Source organism: Sinohyriopsis cumingii, chromosome 15 (assembly GCF_028554795.1).
Source record: "Sinohyriopsis cumingii isolate HCF-2022 chromosome 15, ASM2855479v2, whole genome shotgun sequence".
Classification (NCBI taxonomy): Eukaryota; Metazoa; Mollusca; class Bivalvia; order Unionida; family Unionidae; genus Sinohyriopsis; species Sinohyriopsis cumingii.
Window position 1 is genome coordinate 36,390,504 of NC_142975.1, and position 21,055 is coordinate 36,411,558.

The 21,055-nt window shown below is 43.2% G+C and overlaps 1 protein-coding gene across 2 annotated transcripts in view; it reads left to right on the forward strand.

Moving 5' to 3' along the window:
* Positions 1–3,052: 3,052 nt before the first annotated feature.
* Positions 3,053–21,055, forward strand: part of LOC149781611 (E3 ubiquitin-protein ligase MIB2-like) — an 89,026-nt gene continuing 71,023 nt past the window's right edge. For both annotated transcript variants that reach the window (XM_089935656.1, XM_089935657.1), the window contains exon 1: positions 3,053–3,192. The gene's annotated coding sequence lies outside the window, so the exon portion shown is untranslated. The remainder of the gene's footprint in view (positions 3,193–21,055) is intronic.

Below are 21,055 nucleotides of genomic sequence, written 5' to 3' on the forward strand. Positions count from 1 at the left end.
GTTCGCGTACGTTTGTGTGGACAGTATATTTGTTTAATTTCTATTCCCACTTTGTGGATATTATATTTTGTGTTTGTTTTCTCTTCTTCTCTCGGGGTGTGTGTATATGTGTGTGTGTGTGTGTGTGTGTGTGTGTGTGTGTGTGTGTGTGAGAGAGAGAGAGAGAGAGAGAGAGAGAGTGTGTGCTTGCATGCGTTCGCGTACTTTGTGTGGATGGTATATTTGTTGTTTTTTTTTCTTCTTCTTCCCGTGTGTGGATAGTATATTAGCGGTTTGCATGCGTTCTCGTACGTCGTGTGCATAGCATGTTTGGGGTTTGTATGTATTCGCGTACGTTTGTGTGGATAGTTTATTTCGGGTTTAAACGTGTGTGCTTACGCTTGTGTGGATAGTAGAGTGTGTGTTTGTATGAGTTCGCTTACGTTTATGTGGATATTATATTTGGTGTTTGTATGCTTTCGAGTACGTTTGTGTGGATAGTAGAATATGTGTTTGAATGCGTTCGCTTACTTTTGTGTGGATAGTGGAGTGTGAGTTTGTATGCGTTCGCGTATGTTTGTGTGGATAGTACATTTGTTTTTTGTTCTCTTCCCTCTTTGTGGATATTATATTTTGTGTTTGTTTTCTCTTCTTCCCTCTGTGTGTGTGTGTGTGTGTGTGTGTGTGTGTGTGCGCGCGCTTGTATACGTTCGCCTACGTTGTTGCCATGGTATATTTTGATACTTTTTTTTCCTTCTTCCCGTGTGTGGATAGTGTATTTTGGGTTTGCATGCGTTCTCGTACGTTGTGTGCATAGTAGGCTTGGGGTTTGTATGTATTCGCGTACATTTGTGTGGATAGTATATTTGGGGTTTGTATGCGTGTGCGTACGCTTGTATGGATTGAAGAGGGTTTGTTTGTATGAGTTCGGAGCTACCACCAGACTCTATTTTAATGCGAGTGCACCAGTTTGTGGACGTCCTGAGTGCGAAACAGCACCAACATCAATCGTAAGTTCATTGACAATTGCATTGTGTCTGTACGCGTAAGTATTAATTCCATCGGGAAATATCCATCTTCTAGTATCAAGCGGTGGCAATCTCGTCTTGGTATATCTGTATACAAACATGCGATGTTTCTTTGCCGACACAGACAAAAATCCTTTTGTACATTCATTCGTAGAACTCGTTCGACCTTTTGCTGTTCTTTCCGGCTTCTACCACACATGACTATCTACTTGTATGAGAGCTTTTTGGTAATTTTTACTGATTACAGTCCAGATGTTCGCATGCATAAGGATGTGATGTGAAGACAAATGTCGTATAGGATAGAAATGTCTAAACTCGCTTTAATAACACTTGATCTATTTTTTATCCGTGTAACGTGCAAACCCTACCCCAAGCCAGAAATGTTCTCAAGATATTATTCCATACCCACTTCTATGTTTATTCACGTGTCAGTTGTCTTTTTGCAGGTTTACCCTTGGTTTGTTGCTTTAAATTGACGTAACTGTTTATTGGGGTCCGCACTTTACGCATGACATCGAAAGGTCTACTCCCAAACCTCGTTGAGGCACAAAACTAAAATAACCAGGTAGAAATGACTTCCATTGCGTTATTATTGATTATTATTTCAAAGGTGACAATGCAAAGAGAATATAAATGTTCAATCCCGTCTAACGTTGATTTCGTACATTCACTAATTTCTTGTTCATGTTTGGTATGCAAAATGTGGAATAAACATTCAAAAGCATTATCCGTGCTCCCCCTTTTGAATCTGTTTATTAACCATGATGTATGGACAGAAAATCGTCTGCACAGAGCTCTTTCTCCCTGTTAAATGGACGTTTTCTTACTTTTTATTGTTAAGTCTTATCGAATTGTTACGGAACGAAATCACGTGATCTTTACCTTATTATTTTCTTCACATCTGTATTATTATCTTTGAAACACTATTAAAATGTGGACTGTGCATAATCCAAACATTCCATCAGCTATACGCCCAGTACCCCACGGACAAGGACTGCCGGTTCCTGATGCACCAGAATGATTCTGACTTGAGGCAGAGGAGGAAGCAGAAGCGGGTGAAACTTCTAGTCCTGAACATTAATGTCACATGACCCATATTTTCTCCCATCTTCCTCCTCTGAACCAGACCTCATAAGACAAGGTGAACTGAATGACCTTGTCAGGGGTTTGGAACTATCCATGAGTAAATTTTCAAGGTTAAGTGAAGAAAAGATAAGAAAGGTGTCTTTGTTGGTATAAACTTATATAAGCAAAATACATTTTTGTCTTTTGTTTCATAATAAATGTTATTTATACAACCCATTTCCTGGTTGTTGTTTTTTTTTAAGTGTTACATAAACAGGACAGGTGAAATATTATCAATGTAAAGCAACCATGAATACATGAAAAGACCTTGGTTTGCAACTTATGATTAAAACTCTGCTATCTACGCAATATATATAGACGGAAAATATAAGACTTAAATATCTTGGAAACCGTACCCAATCAGAATTTAGTACATCAAAATCCATCATAAATAGCATAGTTAATCTCTAAGGCAGACTTCCAAAAATTGTAGACCAGTTATTGACTCTATTATTCCTTAGAAATATGAGCCTAATGTGATTCCCAAGGACATATCGAGGCAGACGACATGGATTGTCCTGTGTGTGCATTGATCCCGCGACCTTGAGATTACGAATCCGATGCTATAAGTCTCTATTTTAAACGTTGTTAGTCACGTTTTAAAGCACGTACGCTCGGACAAGAACATTTTTAAAAAAAAGGATTGAGACCACAACAAATATTTAATGTGTTGCTTAACGTGAATATGACCCACACGATTGCAGTGGATAAACAACACATTAAATATTAAAAAAATGCGACCAACATAAGTACATGAGCTAGAAATTTACTGAACTGTTTAGCACCCCCTTCAAAATTTTTTTGTGATTCCCATAACGAACACCGATATTGCAAAGACGATAAATATAAATATGTATTGCTTTAGTTTATGCAATTGTTCTCTACCTGTTTAACTCGACTTGCAGCTCTGGCGATTAAACGGTCCGTGACACAAGATCAAAACGAGGCCCATTTAGAGCTTCGCAAAATGATGTAAGGAAAACCCAGTCAAAGTGAAACTAGAATACATTTTCCGTTGCAAAGAAATCGTGCGATCTCCGCTTAATTATTCTCTTCATTGGTAAGTGAACTTATTTTTTCTTCTTTTGTTGTTGATGCTTTTCAACTTTTTTTTTTACTCTAATCACTTGGAATCCGAAATTAATTATCCGCTTGACTTGTAGTAAAAGTTATTTGTAACAACGACAACGTACTGAATGACGAATTTCAACTCAATTTTTGCAGTGCAGTCACCTAAGCGGTTGTTTATAAATATTTATTGATTTTCTCAGTTATGATGTTTATATACTTGGGGGAATTTTTTTAAAAATCTTATCAATATGCGGAATTGGAAAACGAAGAATCAACCAATAGTGTAAATTGAAGTATTTCCTTTTCTCAATCAATCAATCGATCGATCAATCAATAAATTAATCACTATGTGTACCATTTTATGTACACTTTTTCTCCACTCATCGGTCTATCTACCCATGAACTATGTCCCAACCTACATGTCCACTATCAACTTACCTCTCTGTCTACAGTAACTAAATAACATCCTCGTGAGCCATCCTATACGTACCTTCATACCTCCCTACCTAATTATCAAATAATTTGTGTATTGGTATATATATGAGCTATGCACCGCGAAGGTATCAAGACTGCAATGGCATTATATCAGACTTACACTCGTATTATTATGTATACAAGATTCAAATGACAACGCCTTAAAGCAAACAAGACGGGGGGGGGGGTGGAGTGAGAGAAAGAGAAAGAGTTTTTTTTATATATATATATAAAACTCCACGAAAATCCTCCCTTTAGTTGAATAAGCAGTGTCGGCATTTGTGCAGCAAATTATTCACATTTAGAGTCTATAAGTTGAGAATAAAGCAAACAGGAAGTAAATTAATTCAATACGTATCTTACTGACCTTGACCGACTGGCCGACCTATCTTACAGCATTTGAAGCAGACACTGTAAGCAGGTACTCGCATTGCGCAATGAACAATATTAAAAGCTAGGTTATCAAGGCAGCTTCATTCTTTTTATTTTCATTTTTAAAAATAAAATGAAGAGAGAAAAAAACATAAGAAAGAAATGGTATGTTTTCAAATACAGTGGACAAAGGAGAATATAATTGTTCTATTCGGTCACTTTTTTGTGAATGTAATAGCCGGAGATCAAAATTTCATCTTGTGTCGAAAGGTAGATTGCAAAATAGTTTGATACGAATAATAAGATACTATGTTGGTGACAATTTAGGAACAAATGTACATATCAACTGCAATTTCACTTGTTATTCCTTCTGATTCTATCTAGAAAGATCTGGATGTTAATAACTAATCGTAACATCACAATTCAGAATCAAAATTATAGTTGTTATATTCATAGGATTTAATATGACTGATTTGTTGAAATGGCTTTTTAAATATAAAGTTCGTCTCCATTAGGTTCCTTTAATACAGGCATAAGAATCAATTTTTCTTGTCACAGACATACGATTTAAAAAAAAAAAATGCAAATAATAAAAGTGAAAAGAGCTGAAAGTAGTGAAAGGGGGCACCCTACGGACAATGGGAATTAGCATTACAAAACCCCTTGGGCAAATCTACGGACAATGGAAAATTAACATGGAGAAAAATCGTGGGCAAATCTACGGACAAGGGGAATTAACATGGGAATAAATCGTGGGCCACTTTACGGACAAGGGGAATTTAACATGGCGATAAATCGTGGGTCACTCTACGGACAAGGGGAATTTAACATGGGATTTTTTTTTAAAAAATTTTTTTAAAAAAAGGGGTAGGCAATTCAAAGACTATCTCTTTTCGAGAAATATGGCTGGCCCTGAAAAGGGCCTTTGGGTTTATGTTAATATGCCCTTAACATAAAGGGCATTTGCGACATCTTCTTGTCCTCAAACTTCGTCTTACAGCAGGGCCATACATCAGAGTCCTCTTGAGGCAACCTTGTCTCTCTATATAGACTCTTCTTATCCACAGGCTGCTGTTGGTCCTGTGGACAACGGTCCACTTGGATCGGACATACATGAGCATGTCCGTCCTGAACATCATCGTTGACACAAGGGTTGAAGATTCAACGTCTGTCCACATGTTGAGGCTCCGAGAATAGGTGAATCAATGCAGTGAACGGCGCTTATTTATAGGGACAGAAAGGATTGAAACGGATTGAGTTCATTCACCAATCCTAACACGCGTTACAGAATTCAGTCAGCCCACATCCAATCCGAAGAGAGCAGTCTGTGACGTCACGTAGTCTATATAGATTCGCTAGCGCTTGTGTGCAGTCAATCTATGCGACAGTGATTCAACATGACGGAAACTCAGAAAACGATCCATTGGGGTGCACCAGCAGGGGAGACTGCCCAAGGGAACTCGGACTTACTTTCAGAAGAGGTGAATTGGGATTTTGTGGATTTTCTCTCCTCGCAAGAATTTGTTCCGGAACCTTCGTTACCTTCTTCATTACCGCAAGTGGAAAATTTTAGACAGAGACAGAAAGAAGAATTGGAGAAATTTATACAACGACAAAAGGAAGCGGAACAGGCTTTTCTCCTACAGCAACAGCAACAAGAAGAAGAGGTAAGAAAAAAACAACAACAGCAACAGCAAGAAGAAGTAGCAGCAAAGAAACAAGAGGGTGAAAATCAAACGGTCACGGTACTGTTGGACATTTTAGCAGAGTTAAGAAGTCTGAAACAAATGTATCAGACTTCTTTATCACGACCGAAGAGAATACGACCTTCCCGAGCTAAACACGTCAACCCTGTGACTAAGCCTACCGTACCACCCTTAGTGATTTCAACCCAATCATCATCAACATTACGCAGTCCAGAAGTAGGCCTTGGCCGTGGCAAAGGCTTAAGGCAGTTAAAGTTGATTGCTTAAACTCACCCTTTCACCATGAAGAAAAAAGGCCCTTTTCAGGGCCACCCACATTTTTCGAAAAGAAATACAATTTCAATTTGCCAATAACTCAAAAAAAACTCACCCATTTTACCCTTATAGTACGTGTCTGTGTATGAGTGCGTGAGTGTAGCTTCTTATTTTAAAATCAAAACTCAAAGACTCTTACCTTATATCATTCATTTATTCTTTTCTCCATTTTTTACAATCCAATTCACAATTCACAACTCAACACTTTAATTAAAAGTTCATTGATTTCTTCTTTTCTCCTTGTTTAATCTCTCTGTTTTTTGAATTTCTTCACTGTCACACTCTTTTCCTCTTCTTCCTCCTCGCTTTCTTCCCTTCTTCTTTTTTTCTCCTGTTTCTTTTTCTTCACCTGTCTTCTTTCTTCCTCAGAAGAATCCCTCTCTTCTTCTGAAGAATTCCTCTTTTCTTCTGACTCCTCTTGTTTCTTTTTTGGGCAATCTGGAGACCAATGTCCTTTTTCTTGACAATAATAACAGGTATCTTGACTTTTGTCTTTTTTAGTCCCTGTTTTTGTTCTTTTTTGACGGTCTGGACACTCTGAAGACCAATGCCCTTTCTTCTGACAGATATAGCAAGTATCTTGACTTTTATCTCTAAAGGAAGGAGAGTAGTCCGTCGGCTGGTCTGAAGAGAATTTTCTAATGACCCCTCGCAAAGCTCTGACGAAACGTTCCATCTGGTTAGTCTCTTCCATCGTTGTGCTCGGCTTGAGAGTGAAATGAATAGTGAAAGGACAAGACACTCACCCTTTTATATACGCTGGTCTGCTATGACTATAAAGTAGTTTATGGTGTTTGAACTTGAGTCATTTGACTTTTTGCTTTCAAGATGAAACGATCCCATTCATTCGAGAAGAAAGAAGAAGAAAGTAAGAGGCAGAAACGTGATCTATCGCCTCGTACCAGGGCTGAAATCTTGGCACAAATTCATGCCAGTGATTTTGAAGAGGACATGAGTGAACCAGAATCCGAAACCTCTAAACCAAGTTCACCACCCTTAGTCAACCCTGAAAAGTACTATTCCATTCGAGAGACGGAAAAGCGCTCCTCTAGAAAATTTAGAACCACGGCTTACAAATACACGGTGAAGTTTAAAGATTTCAAGGCTGAAGTGCCGTTAGAGAAAGCAGAAGTGTTCATCACCGAGGTGTGGGATTCTTTGCTCACCTCACTCAAGCGACAATGTCAACCCAAAGAAGACGATCGCTTGAGACTTTCCATACAACACGACGGTTTGAAATCCCCTGTTTGGATCGAGTTTAGCACCCCTGCAGAATTGACTGCTTCCAAAGTCATGGACAAGATTCAACACGTACAACAATCTAATGACCAGTTTGACATCACCGATGGTAAAGCCACACTGGACATGACCCACGTCTCTCCTCCTCAAGGGACAGGACGCAAAAAGATGTTATTGGTGGACGACCTTCGCAACACCAAAACAAGTCTCGTCCGAATTGACAACCCTCATGACCAGATGTGCTTAGCCCGTGCCATCCTGGTGGGACGAACCTATGCCAACAAGAACGACACGGTAGAATGGAAAAGAACCTGGGACACTATTCAACGTTCCGACCGAGCCAAACAACGAAATGAAGCAGAACTCCTGTTACAACAAGCCGGACTGTCCAAAGACACACCCTGCGGCATTCCTGAGATGCAAAAATTGCAAGATGTCCTAGCTCCACGATACACCTTGAAAGTGCACCCTCAAGAAGTGCGCGGACCTCTATTGTTTCGAGGGCAAGATTTTAAGGACGGAAAATACATTCATGTCTATCATCACGATGACCATTTCGATACGATTACCACTATCACTAGATTCCTGGGATACAGTTATTACTGTGAAAAATGTGACTATGGTTATAACAATCGAGAGCAACACAAGCATTGTGGATGGAAATGCACAGGATGTTTGGCCTCTCCACCCTGTCTGAGCGAAGAACCAGTGCCTTGTTCAACTTGTCTGCGCACGTTTGTCAGCCCTACCTGTTACCAACAACATTTGAAGACGCAAGGTTCACAGAAGAAATGCGCTTGTCAACTGCTGAGATTGTGCCCCGCGTGTGGACAAGGCATACGTACCAATAATACCAAGGCACACGTATGTTCAGGAAAGAAAAAATGTCACATTTGTCACCACATCGTGGACTTGGAACACGAATGTTACGTGCAAAAATACCAACCCCCACCAGAGAAAGAGGACGGTCACAAGAAGAAAGGCAATTTCATCTTTTTCGATTTCGAATGCATGCAAGAGACTGGCATTCACATTCCTAATTTCTGCGTGGCTCATCGAGCGTGCGAGAAGTGCATTCAAGAACCTATCTTTAGTCATTGCCCTCACTGCAGCAAGATTCCTGGAGGACGTGAAAAAATCTTTCGGGGGCCGAACACGCTAGCCGATTTCGCTCGATGGGTCTTAGACCCCATCGACAAGACGTGGAGCCAAGAGGACATCGAACGTTACGGAGATTGTCATCGTCATGCCACGGTGATGGCTCACAATTTCTCCGGATACGATGGACAGTTTCTTTTGAGGCACTATACGGAACAAGGCACCGAGCGTCCTAAAGTGACTTTGAACGGAGCCAAAATCATTTTCATGCAAGTGGGACAAGTACAGTTTAAAGATTCGATGAGCTATTTGGCCATGCCTTTGAGTCGAATGCCTAAAACGTTTGGAATGACAGAAATGGCTAAAGGGTACTTTCCACACTTTTTCAATACGGAAGCCAATCAACACGCCGTTCTACCCCATTTGCCTGAGGCTCACTATTACGACCCCGACAACATGCGTACCGAACAACGAGAAGCTTTCTACGCTTGGTACCAGATTCACGTCTCAGACCCTTTCGACTTTCAGGAAGAAATGCTAAAGTATTGTCGTTCTGACGTGGACACTTTACGGCGTTGCTGTGGAAAATTTCGAGAACTGTTCATGGAACACGGAGGGGTGGATCCTTTGAAAGAAGCTTGCACCATTGCCAAAGCGTGTTCCCTAGTGTATCGACAACGATTCATGCCTGAAAACACCGTGGCTGTCATCAGCCCTCAAACGACCCACTTTGTCAAGCGTCAATACTCGGTCAAAGCCCTACGTTGGTTACATTACTTGTGCGACAAGGAAGACAAGTGGATTCAGCATGCCCGCAACGGAGGGGGCGAAAAGACCATCGGAACGTATTCGGTCGATGGCTGGGACTTAGAAAACCCCAAGATCGTGTACGAGTTTAACGGCTGCTTATTTCACGGATGTCCTGTTTGTTACCCTGACCGTGGTACTAAAAATCAGTTTTTGCAACGAACCATGGAAGACTTGTACCAGGACACTTGTCAGCGACGCCTAAAGTTAGAACAGGAAGGATACCAAGTGGTGGAAATGTGGGAACACGAGTACGATCACCGTATGAAAACCGATCCCGAGTTTAAACGCCTCGTGGAAAGTTACCAGTTCATGGACCCGCTGAACCCGAGGGATAGTTTGTACGGAGGAAGGACCAATGCCACCTGTTTGCTGTACCAAGCCGACGAAGAGAAAGGAGAAAAAATCAAATACTTGGACGTGTGTTCGCTGTATCCCTACGTGTGCAAATATTGTCGCTTTCCTGTAGGGCATCCGCAATTGCTGACGGAACACATCGACCTGAAAAACATTCGACAATACGAAGGCTTGATCAAGTGCAAAGTTTTGCCTCCCACGAACCTATACCATCCCGTCTTACCTCACCATTGTCAAGGCAAACTGATGTTTCCATTGTGCCGTACTTGTGCCGAAACGTGCAACCAAGACCAACCTTGTCAGCACAGCCAGGAAGAACGGGCCTTGACGGGAACGTGGGTCAGCGTAGAATTGTTCAAAGCTCTGGACATGGGATACCAACTGTTAGAAGTGTACGAAATTTGCCACTTTCCCAAGACACAACAATACCGCAAGGGTGACCCTACTCAGAAAGGCATTTTCGCAGACTACGTGGATGCCTTTTTGAAACTGAAGCAAGAAGCCAGCGGCTATCCTTCCTGGTGTCACACTCCCGAAGACCAAATACAATTCAAAGAGAAATACCGGGAACAAGAAGGCATCACTTTAGACCACATTGAGAAAAACGAAGGCAGGCGATCGTTTGCCAAAGTGATGTTAAATTGCTTGTGGGGTAAAATGGCACAACGACCGTGTTTACCCAAGACGGAATATTTGACAGAACCTTCCCGCTACTTCCAGATGATTCACGACAAAACCAAATACATGAAACACGTGGACGTCGTTCGAGAGAATTTGATCTTGGTCAATTACGAAGAAGATCTGGACTTTGTACAAGACGACCCTTTTGGAAATGTCATCATTGCGGCTTACGTGACAGCCCATGCTCGCTTAAAATTGTACGAAGCTTTAGAACTGCTAGGGGAACGCGTCCTGTACTTTGACACGGACAGTTGCATTTACATCCATCACCCGATTCAACATCACCCTAACATCGAAGGAGACCGTTTAGGAGCCTGGACAGACGAGCATCCTGACGACAAGATTTTAAGTTTCGTCAGTGGCGGTCCCAAAAATTACGGCTACGAATACCGTGACAAACAAGGAGAAGTGCACACGACGTGCAAAGTGAAAGGACTGACTCTGAATCATCGTACCAGTCGAGTGGTCAACTTTGGGGTATTGAAAGAAGCCTTGCAATCGGGAGAGGATGGAAACTTTAAAGTGACCACCTATCAACCGAACAAGATTGTACGTTTACCCACTCACCACATCGTCAGTCGACCCTTGGAAAAAATCTATGAAATTGTATACCAGAAGCGAGTTCGACTTCCCAATCATTTCACCTTACCGTACGGTCACGTCGGTATTGGTCTGTATATAAAAAGGAACCCTAGGCAAAATCGATAGTTCATTGTGACTACCAAGACCGAGCGAACAAGATGAATACTTTCAGAGAAACACAGAACAAGTTGTTTAGAAGGGCACAATTCAAGTGTGAGGCTTCGGAAGTGGAATGCGATTGTGAGCCTTGCGATGGGTACGATGCTGTACCTTGTGACCTGAGCGATGCCGTAAAGCATCATGGGAACTTTAGTGCCCCTACCCCTATCATGGAAAGTGATGCTGTGCGTGTCAAACCTGTGGGATGCGAAAGTGATGCCGCTCGTCCTCTTGGACATTTTACTGGGTTTCGTTTTAAAGGGGAATGTTCACCTTCACGTCTACCCCCCTACGGATGTCATCCAGCCCTGAGCAAACTCCTACCCATGTCACTCAACCCTCATCGAAACGAACCTGTGAAAGACGAATATTGGTTCCCTGTGCGTTTGTCGGAATACTGCGACTTTGAAAATCGTCTTCAATCGTTCAAAGGAAAATGGCCTAAGTATCTAGGAGGACCGACCCCCGAAGAATTAGCCAGAGCCGGATTTTTCTACTTGGGCGAAGGAGATAAAGTCAAGTGCTTCAGTTGCGGTGTGTCACTTCACCACTGGGAACCGCAAGATTCGGCCTACGTAGAACATGCTCGATGGTCACCGAATTGTCATTACTTACCCTTAGTGGGACCGAGACATTGAAGTAACTTCTTACCATAATAATCTGTTCATGAATACTTTACAAGAGAACATTTGTGCTTTGCCTGTGGAGTTGAGAGAACGCATTTATCGAGAACTGGTCAAAATACAAGTGAAACGTAAAGAACAATTGCATCCGTTACGTCACCGGTGTTTGAACCACTGGTACCTGAAAGCTATACAAGGATTGATTCAATTGAAAGTGTTCCATCGGACAGACATTGATCAACGATCCTCTAGTTTTCAAAAGGATTGGTTTGGTATGGACGATTGTAGTTACATCATTGTAAACGTACTGCATCGAATTCCAGAGGAAGAGTTAACGAATTACCAACATCTTGAACACAATGTCAACTTAGTGAAAGAGGAAACTTCTGAACGAATTGTAATGTGTAGATTAGTGACTCAACGATTTAAATTCGACACTGAAGTGAAACCATGTTTGTGCAAAGAGTACATTTCTTGTGTCAGACCAAAGAGGATTTAGTATGACCTATTCATGGATACTTTACAAGAGAACATTCGTGCTTTGCCTGTGGAGTTGAGAGAACGCATTTACCGAGAGCTGGTCAAAATACAAGTGAAACGTAAAGAACAATTGCATCCGTTACGTCACCAGATCTTTAACCACTGGTACCTGAAGGGTATAAGAGAACTGATTCGTCAGAAATTGTTTCAGTGGTCAGACCTTGTTCAATACTTCCAGGCCCCCGATGATTCACGTGTTGATCATTTCGGTTACTTCGAGATTCACCTAGAGCAACCCATTGAGGAAGACGAGGTAAAGGATTACCAACATATTTTACGTGGAATCTACTTAGCGGAAGAGGAAACTTCTAATCGAACTCTGACGTTTCGGTTACAGTATGCAAGATTTACATTACCCACTGGAAAACGAACATCACTGGCTAGAAAGTACGTGTATTCTTTTCGAAACAAAGAGACTATAAAAACAGGTAGCTATGCCACGACTTATGTCGTATGTAATCCAACAGATTCCGTGGAAGGAACTCAATGACCATATTCAAACCGTGGATCATTACCATCGATTATTGCAAGAACTGTATCCATTCAATTTGGGACGACAAGTGGTGTGTGTCTTAGTGACTTGTTTTCTGGGATTTCGTTTACCAGCCGATTCTTTGTGGACTCTTTACGATCAGTACTTACCACCTCCATGGCCTTAAATGGTCACGAAAAACTCCTTTTGCTCAAAGCCTTGCGGTTTCATCTGGATACTTCTCGACCTCAACAGGAAAAAAAGATTCGTCAACTTTTAGCTACCCAAGACGTGTATGACGATGTGTGTGTAGCTTGTGACTTACACCCTCATTGGACAGATGTTCGTGACTGGAAAAAGGGGGGTTTTGAGGTTTGGACCCAAGAAGTGGCCCAGTATGCACAAGAGTTGTTCAAGGAAAAAAGTTACTTTTCAACCTGTGTTAGTGACAGTGCCAGAAGAACCCGTCACCGAGAACAACCACTCGCTTCAGGACAGGACTGTCATGGACATTCCTGAAAGGTCATTCCGGGAGGACACTTGTGTGACAATACCTCATGTAGAGACTGTAAGAACATTACACACTGTCCCTAGGACATCTTGGTTAACCAAAACATGTTGTACAGACACTTGTTTATATTCCACTTTGATCGCTTTGCTGTGTTTTATATTCCTGTACATCACTATTTGGGTTGTATGTATTTTTGTCTTTCGTGTTCATATTTGAAACATTCAATAAACGTGTTCTGAAAAAAGTATATAAACTCTTGTCTTGTTTGTTTTTCGTGTCACAAGTGACATTTCTCACACCATGGCTACCTCTGCTGTCTCTGCTCCCTCTTCCTCTACTGTCAAAGTCATCGACGAACACTTAGATCGTGCCAGTTGGGAGGCTTTGTATCTTCGCCATCCCTTTAACATGCTCATTGCTGGACCTAGCGGTTCAGGCAAAACCGAATTCGTCAAACGTTTGATCGAGCATAAACATCATTTGATCGATCGGCCCCCTCAACGGATCGTGTGGTGTTACAAAGAGTGGCAATCGGCGTACAGCCTCTTGCGAGAAAGTCAAGGCGATTCCATCGTGTTTGTGGAAGGCATTCCTAAAGAAGACGACGGCATCGTCTCTGACTCCCGTCTAACCCATTTGGTCATTTTCGACGACATGTTAGGAGAAGACGAAGAAGAAATTAAATTGTGGTTCACGCGCAAAGGGCATCACCGTAATGCCAGTGTCGTTTACATCACCCAAAATTTGTTTCAACAAAGTAAAGCCCATCGCACCATCAGTCTCAATGCGCATTACGTGGTCTTGTTTAAAAGCCCTCGAGATAAATCGCAAGTGCAAGTCTTAGCCAAACAGTTAGGAACGCCTTGGCTGACTCAGGCGTACGACGATGCCACTCAAACGCCACACGCCTATTTACTCGTCGATTTGAAACCTACCACTCCCGAGGATTTGCGATTTCGTACCCACTTGTTTCACCACTGGTGCCAAGACGGAGGGCCTGTCCTGTACACGTCTCCGTCCTCGACTTCATTTCACTCCCCATAAAAAAAGCTATAAAAACCTCAGACCCTTTTTCGTCTGTCTCACACTCAGTGAGAACATGACGTCCCTTCAGTCGCATCTTCCCGTCAAATTGATTCGTGCCTTGTATGGCATCAGTCGAGAAAAAGATCCACAAACACGAGCTCGTGTCTTAGAAGCTAGCCTCAAAGAAGTCTTACGATGGTTCACGGTGACGGCACGTCAATTACTCCAAGGAATCATTCAGATTCCTCATCAAACCCAACGCTTTTTCGATCGAAACAAAGTCGCTTTGGTCCAACTGGCCGATCCCCGCATCGACACTCAAACCAAAAAACAAATCATTTTGAAACCTGGAGGGAGCGGTACTCTAGGAGGGGTCATCATTCGCTCACTCTTAAGATGGGATCATAATGCCCCCAAAGTTATCCCTAAGACAAAAGTTCAACGAAGCCCCAAGAAGAAAAAGACCAGGTCCCCAAAGAGAAGAACTTCTCCAGTGGCGGGACCCTCCTCTTACCAGACACCACCCCGAAAAAAGAAAAGAAGCCCCCAGAAAAAGAAACAGAGAAAAAGTCCTCAGAAAAAGAAAAGTCCACAGAAGAAAACTAGTCGCAAGAGAGGCACTGCGGCCAGGACGCAGCCTTACACTCGCAAACCACGACCTGCCACAGCGTCTCCGACAGCCTCACGTTTGTCCACTTCTCCGTTGATGTCACCAGGAACTGAAGAGTACTTGGAGACGTTGATCACACCAAGAACTTCTCCGTTGATGACCCCCAAAAGAACTTCCCCAGTGGCAGGACCTTCCCATTTAGCGGCAGTGGCTGCTGCTCACAAAGTACCTTCTCCCAAAATCAAAGTCCATGAAAGATCGGGCATGTTACAAAGTTTACTGGATTTGTCCAAGCAAGAACTGGCTCGATTTAGTCCGTTACGTACCCCTGCACGACGTGTCATGCCTGTCCTCAAACTGATACGCCGTAAAGACAATCAATGGCGACGCGTTCCAGTATAAAAAAGGCCTGTGACCGAGTAGGATATCAGTGTTTTTTGGTGCTCCTGAAGACTCAAAGATGTCACCCTCCAGAAAACCCCAAGGAAAGAAAAGGAAAGGACTGCCACCACGTTTAGCCAAACATGGGGACATGTTATCTGTCCTGTCCAAAGCTTCTCCACCCCTACGAAAAAAACTCATTCAAACGGCCTCCAAAGAGGTCATCGATACCGTGTGCGAATGTTGTTTGAACGTCTTGAAAGGCACGATCCCTTTGTCCAAACACCAGAAACAATGCTTAGGCAAACATCGTCACGTTCTTCGGAAAATGGTTCAAAAGAAAATTCCCATTCGTCAAAAAAAGAAGATGTTGGTCCAACGTGGAGGCATTTTGCCTCTCTTGTTAGGCCCCATACTGAAAGGAGTCTTGGGAACCATGTTGGGAGGACTGGTGGGAGCAAGATAAAAAGGCCCTCGAAAGTCCCAAGATCTCAGAATCGGCCGCTGACAACCCCATGGAAGGACGAAAACTAGCTTTAGTGCCTTACAAACGATGGATGGAATACCATCGGTGGCAAGAACAACGCACCCCGCATTTACCTCCCAATCCCAATTTGAGCGAGATGTCCCAGTTACAACACGAATTGCAATCCTTGATGGATCGCCAAGATTTGTCCGAAACAGAAAAATCGCAAAAGTACGGTCAACTCTTGCAAAGACTGCAACTCTTTCACCAGAAAGCTTTAGACGAAACAGCTTTACCCACTCTGAAAGATTTTAAGACCTTGATGAAAAGTCCAGCACCATCATCATCATTACCACCACCACTACTGTCATCCCCAACCGTCACCAGAGATGCTACCCCACAAAGACCTGAGGAAGAAGAGACGCGCGAAGTGTTTCAAACACCGTCAGCAGCTCCCATTTCGAGTAAGATTGCAGCATCCTTATTGACCCCGTCCCCCACACCCCAACGAGAAGAAATGAAAGCTTGGGTTAAAAAGATGATGTCCACACCTCCTTCGACAGAAGTGAAAAAGAAAGAAGAGAAACCAGAAGCGAAAAAAGAAAAGAAAACCAAAGCCATTCCATTGCCACCTCCACCACCACCACCACCTTCGACTTCTACTCCCGTAGCCCATCGGACACGTAAATCCGTTTCCAAACCACCCTTTCGACCCACCCAAAGTAGCATCACCGAAGAGTGGGTGACTTATTAACACACCAACCAACACAAAAAAAATGGAAAAAGTCTTAGCCAGCATTTACTACGATCCCTTCCATCCTGCAGGTTACGCAGGAGTTCAAAAATTGTATCGTGCTGCCAAAACGCGACTGAAAAGTCTCCGTTTACCTCAAGTGCAACGATGGTTACAAGAACAAGCTACCTACACTTTACACAAACCCATTCGACGCAAGTTTGCCAGAAGTCGCACCCGAGTGGAAGGCATCGATCATCAATGGCAAGCCGATTTAGCCGATGTCTCTCATTTGGCCAGCTACAATCGCGGCTACAAATATTTGTTTTGTGTCATCGACGTCTTTTCCAAATTTGCCTGGGTCGTGCCCTTGACTTCCAAATCGAGCAGCGAGTTAGTGCGAGCCCTGCAACGGGTGTTGAAACAAAGCGGTCGTCACCCTCTTCGATGGCAAACGGACAAAGGCACCGAATTTCTGAACCAAGCTTTCCAAAAAGAATTAAAGAAACGTGACATTCATTTTTTTACCACCGAGAATCCCGAAACCAAAGCCAGCATCGTGGAACGTTTTCAACGCACTTTGAAAGAACGCATGTGGAAATATTTTACGCATCACCACACTCTGAAGTACATCGACATCTTACCGCACCTGGTGCAAGCGTACAACCAATCTTACCATCGAAGCATCGGACGTGCCCCGCAAGACGTGACTCCCGACAACGAAGTGCTGGTGTTCGAGCGCCTGTTCGGTACGTCCCCGACGAGAGCTGTCCCCAAGAAAAGTGGAGAGTTGGTCGTAGGAGATTGGGTGCGCATTGGCAAAACCAAACGCACTTTCGACAAAGGTTACTTACCTAACTGGACGACCGAACTGTTTCGCGTCACTGGACGAGTACATGGCCGTCATCCTGCCGTCTATAAATTGGAAGACATGAACGGAGAAGTACTCAAAGGAACGTTTTATTTGCCCGAGTTACAACGTGTCACCAAAAAAGAAGACGACGTGTACGACATCGAAAGCATTCTCGAACGCAGAACCCGTAAAGTGGGCAAACGACGTGTCAAAGAAGTCAAAGTACGTTGGAAAGGATATCCACCCAGTTTCGATTCTTGGATCGACGCTTCGCAAGTCATCGACTATAAAAAGAAGTGACCATCATGCCCTTTCACACAGCAGACGCAGCTACATCGACCACTCCTTCTTCACCCAGTTCTTCTGTGCAAGATTTACAAAAACAACCCTTGTGGGTGTGGTGTGGAGAACGTGTGCCTAAAACGCAAATCGTCTTTTTCTGCCAAATCTTCGTGGTGTATTGTGTCATCGGGGCAGCCATTGCCAATTTGAGTTTGCAACAAGGAGACAAACAATTGTGGACCATTTTATTGAGCAGTTGCATCGGTTACCTGCTTCCCAATCCCTCCCTGAAATTCTCCTCGAACGGGAACGTTGTGTCCAGTGCCAGTGCCAGTCACCACTCCAACAACAACCACAACCAGAAGCCCATTTTGGGCGGAGACACACCTCTGACATCCACTAATATTCCCTCGGACAGCCACAGAACTCTGGAATTATGAGTCACCAAAATCAATTTTACTTAACCTTACCCAGTGACAGTTCCATGGAGGTGTTTCCCCACAACACGTTGTGCTCTTACACGGCCAAATTACCTCAAGCCATCCCCTTAGATCACGAAGCCCATTGGGAAGTGGCTTTAGTGGAAATGATTCACCCAACCCAAGTCCTCAATGTCATTCCCCAGCAAAATTGGTTTAAGGTGGAAGTTCATGACAAACAATTGCAAGATGAGTTGAATAAGATTGGCACATATAGCAATAAAACCTATGATGGCACAACTCAAACGTGGACCTACAACTTGATCATTCCCGCAGGCTATTATTTCAGCGGTCAACATTTGGTCAGCACCATAGCCACCAAGTTTAATGGCATGTTCCATAAAGCTTTGGGGAATGTCCAAAAAAGTGTCACCCTGGAATACCACAGAATAGCTCGTCGCTTTCTGATGAAATTTTCTGAGGGGTCCAAAAAATTCATGTCTTTCTTATTTTGTCCTGAATTGTTTGACATATTGGGCGGTGACACGGAGCTGAGGAAGATAGGAGAACGAAAAACAAGCCCCGAATTAGCAGTCGTTCATGACAACGACTCTTTTGCCAAGTATTTTCGTTTCCCGGTAGAACTGAACCAAGGACTGAATTTGATCTTCGTGTACTCCGATGTGGTGGAATACAACGTGGTGGGACACACCTCCGTACCGTTACTGCGTGTCATTCCTTTCAAAGTGGATTCTGCCACGAACGCTGACGAAGAAGGTGGAAACACTTATCACGTCCACCGCGAATTTGTCCATCCTCACTATTTACCTGTCAGCAAGTCGTATTTGGACACGGTCAACATTACTATAAAAGGAGATTTGGGACAAAATATTCCATTCACCAAAGGAAAAGTCACGGTGAAACTCCATTTTCGAAAACGGTTCTCTCACGATTCGTAAGTAAGTCATGTATCCAGTGTACCGAGGGGTGGCTCGACAGCGAGGACACGGTTTAGGAGACATGTTAAAATCGGCCTTTCGTTCGGTGGCCCCGGTGTTGAAACCGATGGTGACACGCGGATTGCACGCCTTGAAAGATGCGGCACTGACGCAAGGCAAAGAATTTCTCCAAAATGTCATCATCGACAAACAAAACCCTAAAGAAGCCTTCATGAGGGCAGGCAAAAATGTCTTGCTGCAAACGGGCAAAGACATTTTAGGCCGACGAGACACACCTATAAATGTCCTGCACGCTACCGAGTCAGGCATTCAGCAAGGACAAGGCAAAAAGAGACGACGAAGAAAACACCCTTTCACCAGACTTCAAGCTAGAAAGGCCAAGAAAAGAAGAACCGTTCGAGACTTAGACGTTTTCGATTATTGAAACACAGAAAAAAATGATGCACCGAGAGTCTTGCGCTTGTTCCAAGACGGAACTGGATCTGTTTGCCATGCCCCCCACCATGATGACCATGCAAGAATCCCAATGGGTGGAATTTTACCCCGTCTCCTCACTGATCGATTCCGCTCCCATCGAGTTTGAAATCAAAGGACAACCCGAAGATTACATCGATCTGAATAGCAGTTACTTGTACTTGAAAGTCCAAGTTCTAGATAAGGGAGGAGATACTATAAACGGCGAAGAGAAAGTAGCTCCCATCAACAATTTCATGCATTCCTTGTTCAGCTCAGTGGACTTGTACTTGAACAACAAACTGGTCAGCAGCAGCATGGATACTTACCCTTATCGTGCCTACCTGGAAAATCTCTTGACGTACGGAATAGACGCCAAGAACACTTATCTCAATGCCTGCGTGCTATGGGAACCTGACGAAGCGAACGAATTTGATAAAACAATTCTTGAAGCTGACCCCAAATCAAAAATAAACACCAATGAGGGATTTGTAGAACGAAGAAACAGAATCAAAGATGGACAGAGTTTAGAACTGATGGATCGTTTGCATTTGGACATGTGGTTACAAGAGAAATATTTGCTGAACGGGGTCAATGTTCGCTTGAGACTGAATCGCAGCAGTGCCGCTTTCCATTTGTTGGCTGATACTGATGCTACTATTGGTGGCAATCCCAAAAGCAAAATCCTAGAAGCCAAACTCTACGTACGACGCGTAGAAGTGTTACCCAAAGTAGGTAACGACATCAGTCAAACGTTGAGCAGAACGACCGCCAAGTATCCCATTCGACGCGTGGAAGTGAAAACGTTCACCATTCCCCGTAACAATCAATCCATAATCGAAGATCATCTGTTTCAAGGACAGTTACCCAAACGTTTGATCCTTGGTATAGTCGAGAATGAAGCCTTCAACGGACTCTTCGCTAAAAATCCTTTCAACTTTCATCACTTTGACGTGACCAAGATCGAAGTCAGTCGCGATGGCAAGACCTTGTGTACCCGACCTTTCGAGCCTAAATTTGATCCCGATAAGAATTACTTGAGGTCGTACTTGTCCCTGTACGAAGCCACCGGCCAGTTAGGAACCAACACCAGTCACGGCATTACGTACGAGGATTATGCAGGAGGCTATGCTTTGTGGGCTTTCGATTTCACTCCAGACCAAGGCAGCGACGAGGGACATTTCCACCCTATAAAATCTGGCCAGATGCGTGTGGAACTTCAGTTTGAAAAGCCACTGGACAAGACAGTGAACGTCATCCTGTATGCAGAATTCGATAATACCATAGAAATCAACAGTTTGAGAGAAGTCATTCTAGATTATTAGAGGCTATGGAAGACTGTTATCCCTCTTTACCTAGTGGAGAAACTTTGGAGATGGAATGTGAGGAGACTGTGGAAGAAGAAGTGATCATGATGAAATCGAGATGGCCAGAACAAGAAGCCCATTTAGTCTCCTGTTTTGCCAAACACTTGGTCGACAAAATAACAGAATTGATCAAGAAAAACTGCTATGGATGTCAAAACGATCATCCCAGTCAAATTCAACACGATAAATGCCTGATGTTAAGTCAAGAAGAAAAATTGGACGAGTATCTGGACGAAGCTTGGAGTCTCATCTCGAACAAAGACGTGTTGCACCAGTGGTATAAAGACTTGCGTGAACATTCTTGTCCACCATTAACCACTCAAGAGATCCATCGTATCGAAGCTCTCCTGAATCAGAGTGAGGAAAC